Consider the following 12,982-nt stretch of genomic DNA (forward strand, 5'->3'; position numbering starts at 1 on the left):
GTCGAACCAGAGTATGACGACATATTTGAAAAAATGAATATACAGTAAATGAGCATCTTTAAAAGATTAATATCTTATAACAAAACTAATCTTTTTAATGAAGCCACTCTATAATAGCGGAAAATAAAATGATATGAAAATGTAAGGTGAAGATCACGAACAGAGATCAATCTCACAACTCCTATAAGTATTACAAAACAGATAGTTGGGCAAATACGGACCCCTGGACACACCAGAGGTGGGATCGGGTGCCTAGGAGGAGTAAGCATCCCCTGTCGACCGGTCACAACCGCCGAGAGCCCTATATCCTGATCAGGTAAACGGAGTTATCCGTAATCAAAATCAGTGTGCGAAGAACGGCCTAACATTTATGGAGCGCCAAATTAACATAAACTCAAATAATTGAAGATATCTTCAATTATTTGAAGATATCATTAATTCATTTGATGCGCGCAACAATTGAATTAAAGATATCTTCAAATAATTAATGATATCTTCAATTCTGAATTATTTCGCGCATTAATTGAATTGATGATAGCATTAATTCTTCAGCTGAATTGATGCTTGCTTTAATTGAATTAATGATCTCTTCAAATGAATTAATGATATCAACAATTGAATTGATGCGCGCTACAATTCAATTGAAGAGAGCAATAATTGATATAATGCGCGCATTAAATCAATTGATGAGAGCAATAATTGAATTGATGCGCGCATTAATTCATTTGATGAGAGCAATAATTGATTTAATGCGCGCATTAATTCAATTATTGCTCTCTTCAATTGAATTAGTGATATCTTTAATTCATTTGAAGAGAGCAATAATTCTTTTAGAGAGAGCAACTATATAATTAAAGATATCTTCAATTCAACATATCCACAATTGAATTAATGATCTCTTTAATTGAATTGTTGCTCTCTTTAAAAGAATTGATGCGCGCATTAATTCCTTATACAAAAGCATTGTAAATGATTTAAAGATATCTTCAATTGAATTAAAGAGATCATCAAATTATTTATACCGAGCTCTAAATTAATTATTGCGAGCAATATTTCTACTAAATTGATGCTCTCATCAAATGAATTGAAGAGAGCAATAATTGAATTAATTCTCGCATCAAATCTATTATTGCTCTCATTAATTGAATTAATGCGCGCATCAATTGAATTGAAGAGAGCAATAATTGAATTAATGCGCGCATTAAATCAATTATTGCTCTCATTAATTCAATTGATGCACGCATTAATTCAATTGATGAGAGTAGGAATTGAAGCGCGCAATAATTCATTTGATGAGAGCAATAATTGATTTAATGTGCGCATTAATTCAATTAAAGAGAGCAATAATTGAATTGATGATATCTTCAAATAATTGAAGATATCTTCAATTATTTGAGTTTATGTTAATTTGGCGCTCCATAAACATTCGGTGTGAAACACGTCGGACAGCATTTGGACCAATGATAGGTTGTATTGATGAACTAGATTGTTATAATGAACTCTATTTCATCAAAACGTCTCGAAACCTTATTGCTCATGCGTAGAAGAACAAATATGAAACAAAACATCGTTTGGATTCTTTTTTCAAAGGAAAGCAGCATGATTATGAAAGAAGGAGAGGTTCTGGTACATATGGAAAATGCACACCGTGGTTTCAGAGGATTGTTGGCACTAATAAGGTCTTCCTACTTTGATTGAACACGATTGCTTACCACGTATACCATTGTCATCAGTTAAGGTGCATGTAGGTCCACACCCATGTGATTTATCAATATTAATGGTTAAAAGTGAAAACACTGTATTAATTTCCACTCAATAAAATCTAATTAAATTAATAATCAAAGAAAATGTGTATGCTGACACCATTTTCAAGATGCCAGACATACAAAAACAGAAGTATAGGTCAACATAAGAATTTAGTAGAACAGAATAATAATCAAAGTACTTAAAGTACTCGTGGGAGTTGAACATTGTGGAAATTAGTTAGAACAGATAGCACTGGAAGGGTAGGGGGATAAATGACTGAATATTATCATGATTTTAAATACAAATCAATTGTTGTTGTTTTTCAAAGCGTTACAACAGCAAACATGGATAATGGAAGGCCCATGGGCCACAACGCTCCTCGAGTAACTGAAGTCGTGTTGTTGTTTTCTAGAATTTCACCCCTTTATATTCTCATGAAAAATGTGACCACATATTATGGCCCAAACATTCAAATCAATATGGTTTTCAATGCCTTGCAGTTATGAAGAAGTTTTTCCCCTGTATATATACATTCAAGTTTAATCCTAGTTGTAGCTAATTCTAAGGATTCATTATTTGAAAAGGTAGTCCAATATGCTAAACTGTCACCTGAGTATACTACAGTCCTGTAGAGGATCAATGGAATGGTAAATAATTGTATAATAACTCAAAATAAATGAAATGCAAAAAAAATTAAAAATTGTCCGGCATCGGAAATGCACAAGCCGAGTTGCGCAAGGAATGGGCATAGAGGGAACCGGCAGAAAAGTTTGCAAGAATTATCAAGCAGGGAGCAAAATTTTGCGTACATAAATTTCAGCCGACTTAAATCCTTTGTGACCTTGACCTTTAACCCTTGACCAAAATCAATAGGCTTCTTTGTCTCATCAAGGGCGATAATCCATCTAAGTTTAATTGAGATCCTATAATTTGTTAAAAAATCATAGTGCAGAAAACAAAATTTTCTCCAAATTTCAGTCTATTTATAGCCACTGTGACTTTGACCTTTGACCTAGTGACCCCAGAATCGATAGGCTTCCTGGTCTTACTGAGGGTGACAATCCATCTAAGTTTGATTGAGATAGTATGATTCGTTCAAGAACTATGGTGCGGAAAACAAAATTTTCTCGAAATTTCAGTCTATTTATAGCCACTGTGACCTTGACCTTTGACCTAGTGACCCCAGAATCGATAGGTTTTCTCATCTTACAGAGGGTGACAATCCATCTAAGTTTGAATGAGATCCTATAATTTGCTCAAGAGCTATGGTGCGGAAATGAAATGTTGATGCGTGCCCGCCTGCCCGCCCAAAGGCACTTCATCAGATCATAAGCCGAGTTCGACTTCATCGCAACTCCGCTAAAAATGAAACACTAGTCAAATAATGTTATTTATTGCCAAGGTATTTGCGATATTATACTGTGGCTCAAACAGGGGGTGAATGAACCTGACAGAATGGGAAGAATATAGCGGAATCAGACTCGTGATGTTGGAAATCTATAGTGATTAATAAACTATACATGTACAAGATCCATAACTATTTTTTTTTTTTCAGTTTGTGAGGGAGAATCCTCATGTCTCTTTCATCTGTAGACAAATAAACAATGTGTTTTGACCAGAGCAATTTCCAATTCTTTTTGCAGCATAAATTCAACATTGTGGCAACTGGGTTAAACTTTGATAGTGAAGTCATACATGGCAGCACCTTATCCCATGCTCTTAAAATTTCTGTTTGACACACACTCATGACATCCACTCAAACATTACAGAGTGCAGCAAAATCTCATTGTAATAGGGGATTCAAAATGGATAACTGGTACAAAATATGGTACATACTATTAAAAAAGGATAATGAATTTGACATATTGATGTCTTGGAAAAGGAAATTCTGACATCGGGGCTCTAAGCGTTTTCAAACATTGTCATTTGATAAAAGTGTTCTACATTTTTAAAAATAGAGATTAATATGTCTTTACATACATAGGTGAGAAAGTTTCCATTATTCCTAGCCGAGACATACCATGTATGCACAAAAAATTCATAAACAAATATCACACTACTCACGTAGAAAATGTGGACCTTACCGTCATCAAGCGCAGCGAAACACGCCATTTCGAGATTTTCGTCGACGAAAGCTCGGTAACAGTAATGAATAAGGTACACTCATTTTGTATCTATTTTGTGACTTTCTTTATTAAAAGACACAGTTTTCTAATATGTAACGTGCAATTACTACGTAATTCAATAATTTGAAGCATGAAGCAGTTTCACTTTGCAACCGGATATAAGAAATTTTATTTCGTATTCCGATCCCAATCGAAAGTTGTTGACTGGGAATGACGTATTTTAATTCAATATACATGTAACATCAAGCATTTTTTATATCACATTAAAAAAAACAAATATATACACATACGCAATGTTGTAGAGTTATTTCTTGTAAATTTTCTGAGGTTTCGCACCATATTCGATATTTCGCGCCACGGTGTCAATAGGTCTTGTGTGCAGTTGTCGTTCGTTTCCCTATCAATGTTTATAGGTGACGCTGCGCTACAAACGACAATTTTCAACCTTATCTTTTATTTTTCTATGTATATCAGTATCAATTTGATCGAAATCCTGTATTCAAATTGATTTGAATACAATATCATTGCATTTACTTACATGTCAATTATCAAAATTAGATTATTCAGAAAAGTTACATGGATTATTTAATGGCGGATGTTTATAAAAGTTTATGTTGATTTACGTAGGAGTAAATCAGCTGACACAGAACCCCTGCTGACGACCACTATACAAATCAATACAAATTACTGCGCAGAAAAGTGCGTGATGACCCAGGGAGATTGAACATAGTTCAACTCCCAAAAATAGATACAAACTTTTTAAAATGACAAATTGTTAATGTCAACAGTTTAGAAAAACAGCTAATTTATAAATATGCATAAATCAATTCTGGATATTAGGGGAAACAATCAATGTACAATAGATATACAGCATAGGAAATACCAGCATAGGAGTTATTGCCCTTGAGAACTTTTTGTTATTATAAATAATTGATTATCAAAGGAAATTATAAATATTTTCCCTATCAATAGTTTACCTTTTTTTATCTAGTGAATAAAATTCTTCTGAAAAATATATTTCTATCATGTGCAAAATATAATTCAATAGAGATTTTCGCAAAACCTATCATCATAGCAGGATCGATCTACCGTAAACAGGAATGAAACAAAATCATCCACGGTGGGATTCGAACCCACGACCTCTGGATTAGAAGTCCAGCGCGCTATCCGCTGCGCTACGCGGACCTATGAACATGTGATGATCAGAGAAAATTCAGATTAATAGGTTATCAGCCAATCAAAATCAGTCTAGGTAGTATATAATGAGTGCAGTCACTGCAGCTCCTCACTTCGTTGGTAGAAGACAAGCTGAAAACACCCTAAGTAAGACTGGGATTAGACGTGGTTGAACAAGCTTTTCCTTCCCTATCTCCCTAATAATAAGGACAATCTTTATAATAAAAGATACATACTTAGTTAAGTGAGCCAGCATCTGAATCAACAAGATTTCCCATCCCATTTAGAGTTTTTATATTAGCTAAGAATCATTGCTCCGTCTCAAAGTTGCAATTGATTGTTTTATTATTTTTGTCTCTTTAACGGTTCTCAGAAGTGATCTGGGCTTATCCCACGAATCAGAACAAATCATTTTTTGAGCAGTTAGCTCAGTTTAAATTGTGGGAAATAGTTTTACTTTAGTTTATTATTATTTATTGTATTTGAATAATTTTGGTAAATCCGCTCGGTTACACGTCACAAACACAATATAATAAGTAAAGAAATTTGATTTAGAGTCTTCTAATAACACCCCATGCCTAAAAGTGTCGGATCCATAAAATGGATACGATGTGAAATTCAAAAATCGGTATATAAAGCAACGATACGAGCAATTAAGGACATTTCCAGGACGATATGTCCTTCCTCATGACAACGAAAAGGTTGAAGATAACGACAGTGATCAATCTCGTAAATCCTTCATTGCAGATTTAAATAAAGCTCTCTGACTTGTATTTAATTTCTTAACAGTTGAATATGTTTTTATATGTGTGAAAATATGTCTAGTATTACGGTTTTACAGCGATGCAGTGGATTACAAAGGACCAGTATATAGTTTTCAATTGCCTGCTGGGTTGATCAATAGACTTTACAATTAGGTCAGCCAAGTATCACATTTGATCTGAATTTAGGTCACAAAGTTACTCAGGTTTGACAATGAATTGACAACATTTTTTCCGTATGTGTGCATGTGTTTATGATTATTAGCTTGTTTTAAATTTTCTTGTTTACATTTATATAATTCAGATTAATCAGCAATCAGAGCACATAAAATGATTTTAAAAAGAATTATATAAAGCCTTCTATACATGATAGCAGTCAGAATACTGTAGTAGGAATACTCATACTTATCAATTTTCAAAATATACTGATAAAAAGAAAAGAAAAAGAAACGCATCCCATAGTCGATTGCGAACAGTCTGCTCTGATTATTCTGTGAATCTCGGGAATGGCAGATGCCGTAGATGACGCGTGAATACTCGATGAAGCAATCCTGTGTCGCTGACGTCACACGTGGTCTACCTGTTCTGTGACGATCATTTGTTGAACCAGGCTGTTGATACCTTCTCTAAAGGCAAGATGTGGTGTTCCGTGTACTCTGAGATCTCTTGTGACGCACCTGCTGTCAGTCGTCCACTTGCATGGCTGCTTTGAGCATTATTCAGACGCTTCATTTCTCAAAAGTGGTTACTTTTAAAGACAACGCAATTAAATCACGTTTTATTGTTCTCAGATTTTATAGAATATCCAGTAAACAATAACATTTTATGTATCAAGGAGTAGTCAGGCGATTCATTCTAGACCGCAAAAAAATGTATGAAAAATTATTTGAAAAGATTCAGCGAAAATGTTGCTTCATGAAGAAATTACCGAAATGCAACCCATTCATCAGACCTACCCTCCTAGTGAACGTGAATGTGGCTTCACTTTACACTAACTTCCGGTACCGTGGGGATCCGGGTTAGAATAGGTCCTCGGTACCCCTTGTATGTTGTTAAAGGCGACTAAATGGGGGCGGTCCTTCGGATGAGATCGCAAAAACCGAGGTCCCGTGTCACATCAGGGTGGCACGATATAAAGATTCCTCTCTGCTGAAAGGCCGTAAGCTCCGAGCCTAAATTTTGCAACCCTTCACCGGCAATTATGATGTCTCAATTGAAAAATTCTTAAGATGGACGTTGAACAATATACAATCAATCAATCACATTCCACATGATGAGGGTATCGAAGCTTAAGGAGAAGTTTAGAATAATAGGGTCATTGAATGTCCTTCAACTGAATCACTCATTCAACTTCTTGAACATGTCCTCAAAGTCAACAACTTCATGTTCAACGGTGAACACTACCTGCAAACCAGTGGTGACATCTTAATAGGGAGAGAGGAATATAGCCTTCTACAATATTCACTGGTTAAACCTCTTAGTTGGCTACGTTTCCTAGATGAAATTGAGATGAGTACGTTGACGGTCGTGAAAGCCTCAACAACTTGAACAAGATTGCAAATTCTTTCCACTGTTACATCAAATTCAGTGTGGAAATTTCCATCTCCAAGAAGACTTTCTTGGATACCAAACCTACAATGAGAAGCCGGGAAATTGAGTTCAATCTCCACACTAAGTCGAACGACTCTGAATTGTAACTTATATCATCCAGTTGTCACCCATTCCATACTTTCACAGATGTGTCTACGCCAGACATTGCTTACTCCGGAACGTAGTATTCCGTCGGTTTATTACTCTATCTCTTAGTGTTTTATGTTCGGTTTCCGGTTTCATTATTAAAATGGCGCTAATGCTGATACCACACACGTGTTGTGATCATCATTCTCTTATTGGCGCTAAGGGTTTGGCCATCCGAATCCGCCACATTTGCTCTAATCATGATACTTTCCAAGAGAAAGGAGAGATACTGAAAACTCATTTTACAAGCAGAGGATATGATCTCTGCCAGGTTCAATCTTTAATTGAATAGATGTCACGACAGGATTGACAGTGCTTTCTCCAGTATAAAGAAAAACCTCAAAATGATAGGGTTCCACTAACGACTACTTACCATTCCACCCTTAAGAAGCTCCACAGTACTTTAAGAAATCGTCTGCCCATTCTGTATGCCAATAAATTGCTGATGTTTTCAAGGAACCCTCTGTGATATCCTGCAGACACCTCGGAAATCTGAAGGACATGATAGTAGGAGTAGATTGGGTAACCCTTTACCTTATGGGAGTTTCAAAATATGCTCAGAACTCAGATACTTATTATGCAAATGAGAGCTTTAGCAGTCCTGCCACAGGTCGCATATACAAAATATTGGAAAACTTTTCCTGCAAGACTAACAGCTGAATATATCTCATTAGTTGCGATGTCTTCCAGAAACAGTACGTAGGAGAAACAACAAACCTTTTCAAACGGATCAACAACCAACGGTCTTCTGTCAAAGCCCCAAAAGATTTTCCAGTAGCTACACATTTCAATGGTAGTAATCACCAATGGGAGGAAATGGCAATAGTGGTTATTGACCATGACCAAAGATGGTCAGATATATGTATATGGGTATACGGGTTAGAAGAGGTCCTCAGTACCCTTGCTTGTTGTAAGAGGCGACTAAATGTGGCGGTCCTTCGGATGAGGCCACAACAACCGAGTCCCCGTGTCACAGTAGGTGTGGCTAGTTAAAGATCCCTCCCTGCTCAAAGGCCTAAATTTTACAACCCTTCGCTGGCAATGGTGACGTCTCCATATAAGTGAAAAATTCTCGAGAGTGACATGAAACAATATACAATCAAAAGAACACAAAAGGAAAAATGCTAGATGCACAGGTTGAAGTCATTCAACCCTTTACATGGTGATAGTCTCGGGTGAAATTCGGATCTGTGGAATATTTGGACTGATGCCTTCGCCGAATTTCGAAGCAGTCCTTCATAATTTATGTCTGGAAATTCAATTTCGGACGATTCTAGTAATTATTGTGCACTTGTGAGCAAATGATATATACTATTAACTTGAAATTCCCAAAGTCTAGCTGCACATTACAATTAACTGATTTTGCGATTGTCGCTTTAAAATGTAAGTTAAATGATTTTTGTTATACGCCCGTCGAAGACGGGACGTATTATGGTATGACGTCGTCCGTCTGTCTGTCCAGACCTTGTGGACAGGATACATACCAAACCGTAAGCTCCAGGATTTTACACCTTGGTACATTTGATCACCATAATGAGAGGAAGATGCCTAAAAAAAATTCAAGGTCAGAAGTCAAAGGTCAAGTTCGTAGTATTACTTAGTAGGAAACTTGTAGACAGGATACAAACCGAACCGTAAGCTCCAGAATAATGCAACTTGGTACATTTGATCACCATGATGAGAGGACGATGTCTAATATTAACCAAGGTCAGAAGTCAAAGGTCAAGGTTGTAGTGTTACTTAGTAGGAAAACCTTGTAGGCAGGATACAAACCGAACCGTAACCTCCATAATTGATTGTTTAACGTCCCTGTCGAGAATATTTCACTCATATGGAGACGTCACCACTGCCGGTGAAGGGCTGCAAAATTTTGACCTATGCTCGGGGCTTACGGCCTTTGAGCAAGGAGGGATCTTTATCGTGCCACACCTGCTGTGACACGGGACTTCAATTTTTGTAGTCTCATCCGAAGGACCTTGGTGCATTCAATCCCCACGATGAGAGGAAGATGCCTATTGTTTTTCAAGGTTATAAGTCAATGGTCAAGGTCGCAGTATCACTTAGTTGGAAAACCTTGTAGACAGGATACAAACTGAACCGTAACCTCCAGGATTTTACAACTTAGTACATTTGATCACCATGAGAGGAAAATGCATATTAGTTTTCAAGGTCAAAGGGCACAGTATCACTTAGTAGGAAAACCTTGTAGGCCGTATTCAAACCGAACTGTTGGGGCTAAGACCGTCAAACTTTGTAAACATACACTTTATGGCAAGTGGAGGATGCCTACTGTTTCTAAAGGTCAAGGTCGTAGTAGCAGGATGCAGACCAATTCGTTGGGGCAAGGACCATTAAACTTGGTACACATATATATTATGCCAAGTGAAAATATTACATAGAGAGTACATGATTTGTCTTGTTTTTTTCGATGCAAAGAAAGTATGCCTCACCCTGATGATTGCTGATACTACTTGAAGGCAAATTCTACAAATCATGTTGTCAGAAAAACGCCCTATATTAGCTTTTCACGGGCATATTATGTACTGTTGGCGGTACTCTTGTTTTATATGCTATGGTCAATCTAATTAGAATTAGATCCTTTGATCTCCTCACGTACATGTACATCGCGACACAAGGATCTAACGAAACCGCAAACGGGGGGTCAAATTTAGTGACATTTTAATCATGCATATACATCTATGTTCATCCAATCAAAGAACTCTTCATATTTGCATTCGGGAAAAGAACAAGTATACCGACCAAATATTGGCGCACGTTTTAAGTTTTGAAAGATCGTAAGATTCGATCTTTAAAAGAGGAACAGAAAGATGTGTTAATAGCTGTGCTGAATAATGAAGATTGTCAGTTTTCCATAATCTCAGCTAGCTGCGGTAAATTGATCATTTGTCGAATCACGTCAACCTTTTTCTCTTTAAGTTTTACTTTTAATTTATATAAATTCTTGATTTCGGAGTTCTCTTCACTGTCGGTCTCTCTTACAACAAATGAAAATCCACACAAACAAATATTTGTCAAACTATAGATCTACACTCTTTCAGGTGTCCTCGGCATGTCTGGCATATTGTTATTACCGGAATTCTTCGGCAGCTATTAGTAAGATTTCAGTCTCCCGAATGACCTGAGTATACACCGTCGACTTAATAGCCAATGCGCTGAATGGTTAAACTGAAAGGTCACTAGATTTGACCTCCGTATGCGGTTTCGTTAGATCCATGTGTAGCAATATACGTGAGCGGATCAAAGATCTAATTTTCACTAGATTGATGCTATGGTGTGTGTGTGTGTGTAGGTCTCCGTGATCTTTTGCGCATTTTCATTTAATAATACTAAACGTTAACATACATATTCATTTTAGTCGTTGAAGCGAACGTATAAATTCATTTTAGGAGTACGACTCAGGATGAAACTGGTGAGTGTAAAGTGGGGATAGTCCGGATAGGTACAATAATAAATTGAAACTGATGGGTGTAAGGGGGGGGGGGGGGGGTAGCTGGATAGGTACAATAAATTGTAACTGATGAGTGTAAAGTGGGGGTAGCCGGATAAGTACAACAAATTGTAACTGATGAGTGTAAAGTGGGGATAGCCGCATAGGTACAATAAATTGTAACTGATGAGTGTAAAGTGGGGATAGTCGGATAGGTTCAACAAATTGTAACTGATGAGTGTATAGTGGGGATAGTCCGGATAGGTACAATAAATTGTAACTGATGAGTGTAAAGTGGGGATAGCCGGATAGGTACAATAAATTGTAACTGGTGAGTGTAAAGTGGGGATAGTCCGAATAGGTACAATAAATTGTAACTGATGAGTGTAAAGTGGGGATAGTCCAGATAGGTACAACAAATTGTAACTGAAAAGTCTAAATCTATCTAATTTAGTGAAGCGATGTTTATGTAGAAGTATATTGACAAAATACACACCCTAAGGAAGTCACCTTCCAGCACCACACACCAGGTCCTGACCTGGAACCCACAGGGCAAGAGAAAGAGGGGACGTCCAAGAAACACCTGGAGGCGTGACTCCGAGGCAGAATTGAAGGAGCAGGACATGACCTGGCTAGATGCAGCAAAAGCAGCCAAGAATCGTGTTCGTTGGAGGACTGTCATCGATAACCTATGTTCCTCACGGAACGACAGGCTTAAGTAAGTATATTGACAAAATAACCACTATATTGGTTCTGATCGGTACCCTCATACCCGTATCTTCACCAACTGAGCTATTCGGCAAGGCAATGAGATTAAGTTTCAACAGGGATGTTCCATAATCACCTTATACTATTTCTCTTTAAAGCAACACAAACTGTAATCGGCGGTAATTTCTTTAATGCAGATTTTTATGCAATTTATTTTTCTATGTTCACTGGGAAGAGGTTATCTAGTGTTTACAATATTTTACTTTGCAAACGATTTGAGCAAACTTGCCAAATGCAACACTGTGGTGTCCGTTTATTTGAATTCGCCATCACTCATTATCTTTCGGAGAGTGTTACGATATAGTTCTTCAGATTTTGACCGATTATCGATTATGAAATTTTTCCGATTATTCAACACTATTGATTGCATTGGTTAAAGGTAAGGTCACCTGCATACCGTGTTTATGTCATACAAATACTGTCTGGCAAGATTATAAGTAATTATTTTCTATTTAATCAATGAAACAAAACAAAATGCCGCTAATTGCGGCGCATATTGTTTTAAGGAAGTGTACACCACATATTGTGGGTATCAACGGAACAAAAAAAAATTCATCCACGGTGGGATTCGAACCCACGACCTCTGGATTAGAAGTCCAGCGTGCTATCCGCTGCGCTACGCGGACCGATAAATCACTTTTAACAATGTATTATCTTACGATAAATATTTTGAACGTAAGAATTGATTACATATGGGTCATCAAAAGGTTGGCATATACATGTAAAATACAAAGAAACTTATGTGTAGCATAATAAGACATTTATCATACTTAGAACCATATACATGTACCATTGTCTCTCCATAGAAGCAGACAAATGCATGGAGCAAAATTATTGTAAGTTATGAAATAGTGCATACATGTTCAAGGGTTTCCTACTAGGTTTTCTAGAGCAAAATGTACAGTCATGTGGAATTGATTACACATACGACATTTTCTTCTTCCTATAGGCCTATCTGAGTAAATCTGTGGCGATTCTATGGCTTAAGACAATTAGGCCTACATTCATATTTTATATTTCTACTGAGGCATGATTTTGGAATGATTTTAAGGTTTAAGTCTATTTTTGAAATTCAAGTGAGAATGGGAGCCAGGTGGGGCCCTTATCCCACTTTGCTCATACTGCAGACATCTGCCTCTGGAATTCACCAACTTTTACACCCAAAATCACTACAATGAGGATTGGAACAGTCGGTTTTGCTTCTGCACATACATACATAA

At 36.9% G+C, this 12,982-nt stretch overlaps 2 non-coding genes across 2 annotated transcripts; both read right to left on the reverse strand.

Annotated features, from left to right (window-relative positions):
- Nucleotides 1–4,984: 4,984 nt before the first annotated feature.
- On the reverse strand, nt 4,985–5,057 carry Trnar-ucu (transfer RNA arginine (anticodon UCU)). Its single transcript has one exon. It is a non-coding gene; the product is annotated as a tRNA-Arg (tRNA).
- A 7,258-nt stretch (nt 5,058–12,315) lies between these two features.
- On the reverse strand, nt 12,316–12,388 carry Trnar-ucu (transfer RNA arginine (anticodon UCU)). Its single transcript has one exon. It is a non-coding gene; the product is annotated as a tRNA-Arg (tRNA).
- Between the last annotated feature and the right edge of the window lie 594 nt (nt 12,389–12,982).

This window comes from Ostrea edulis, chromosome 9 (genome assembly GCF_947568905.1).
Source record: "Ostrea edulis chromosome 9, xbOstEdul1.1, whole genome shotgun sequence".
Lineage (NCBI taxonomy): Eukaryota > Metazoa > Mollusca > Bivalvia > Ostreida > Ostreidae > Ostrea > Ostrea edulis.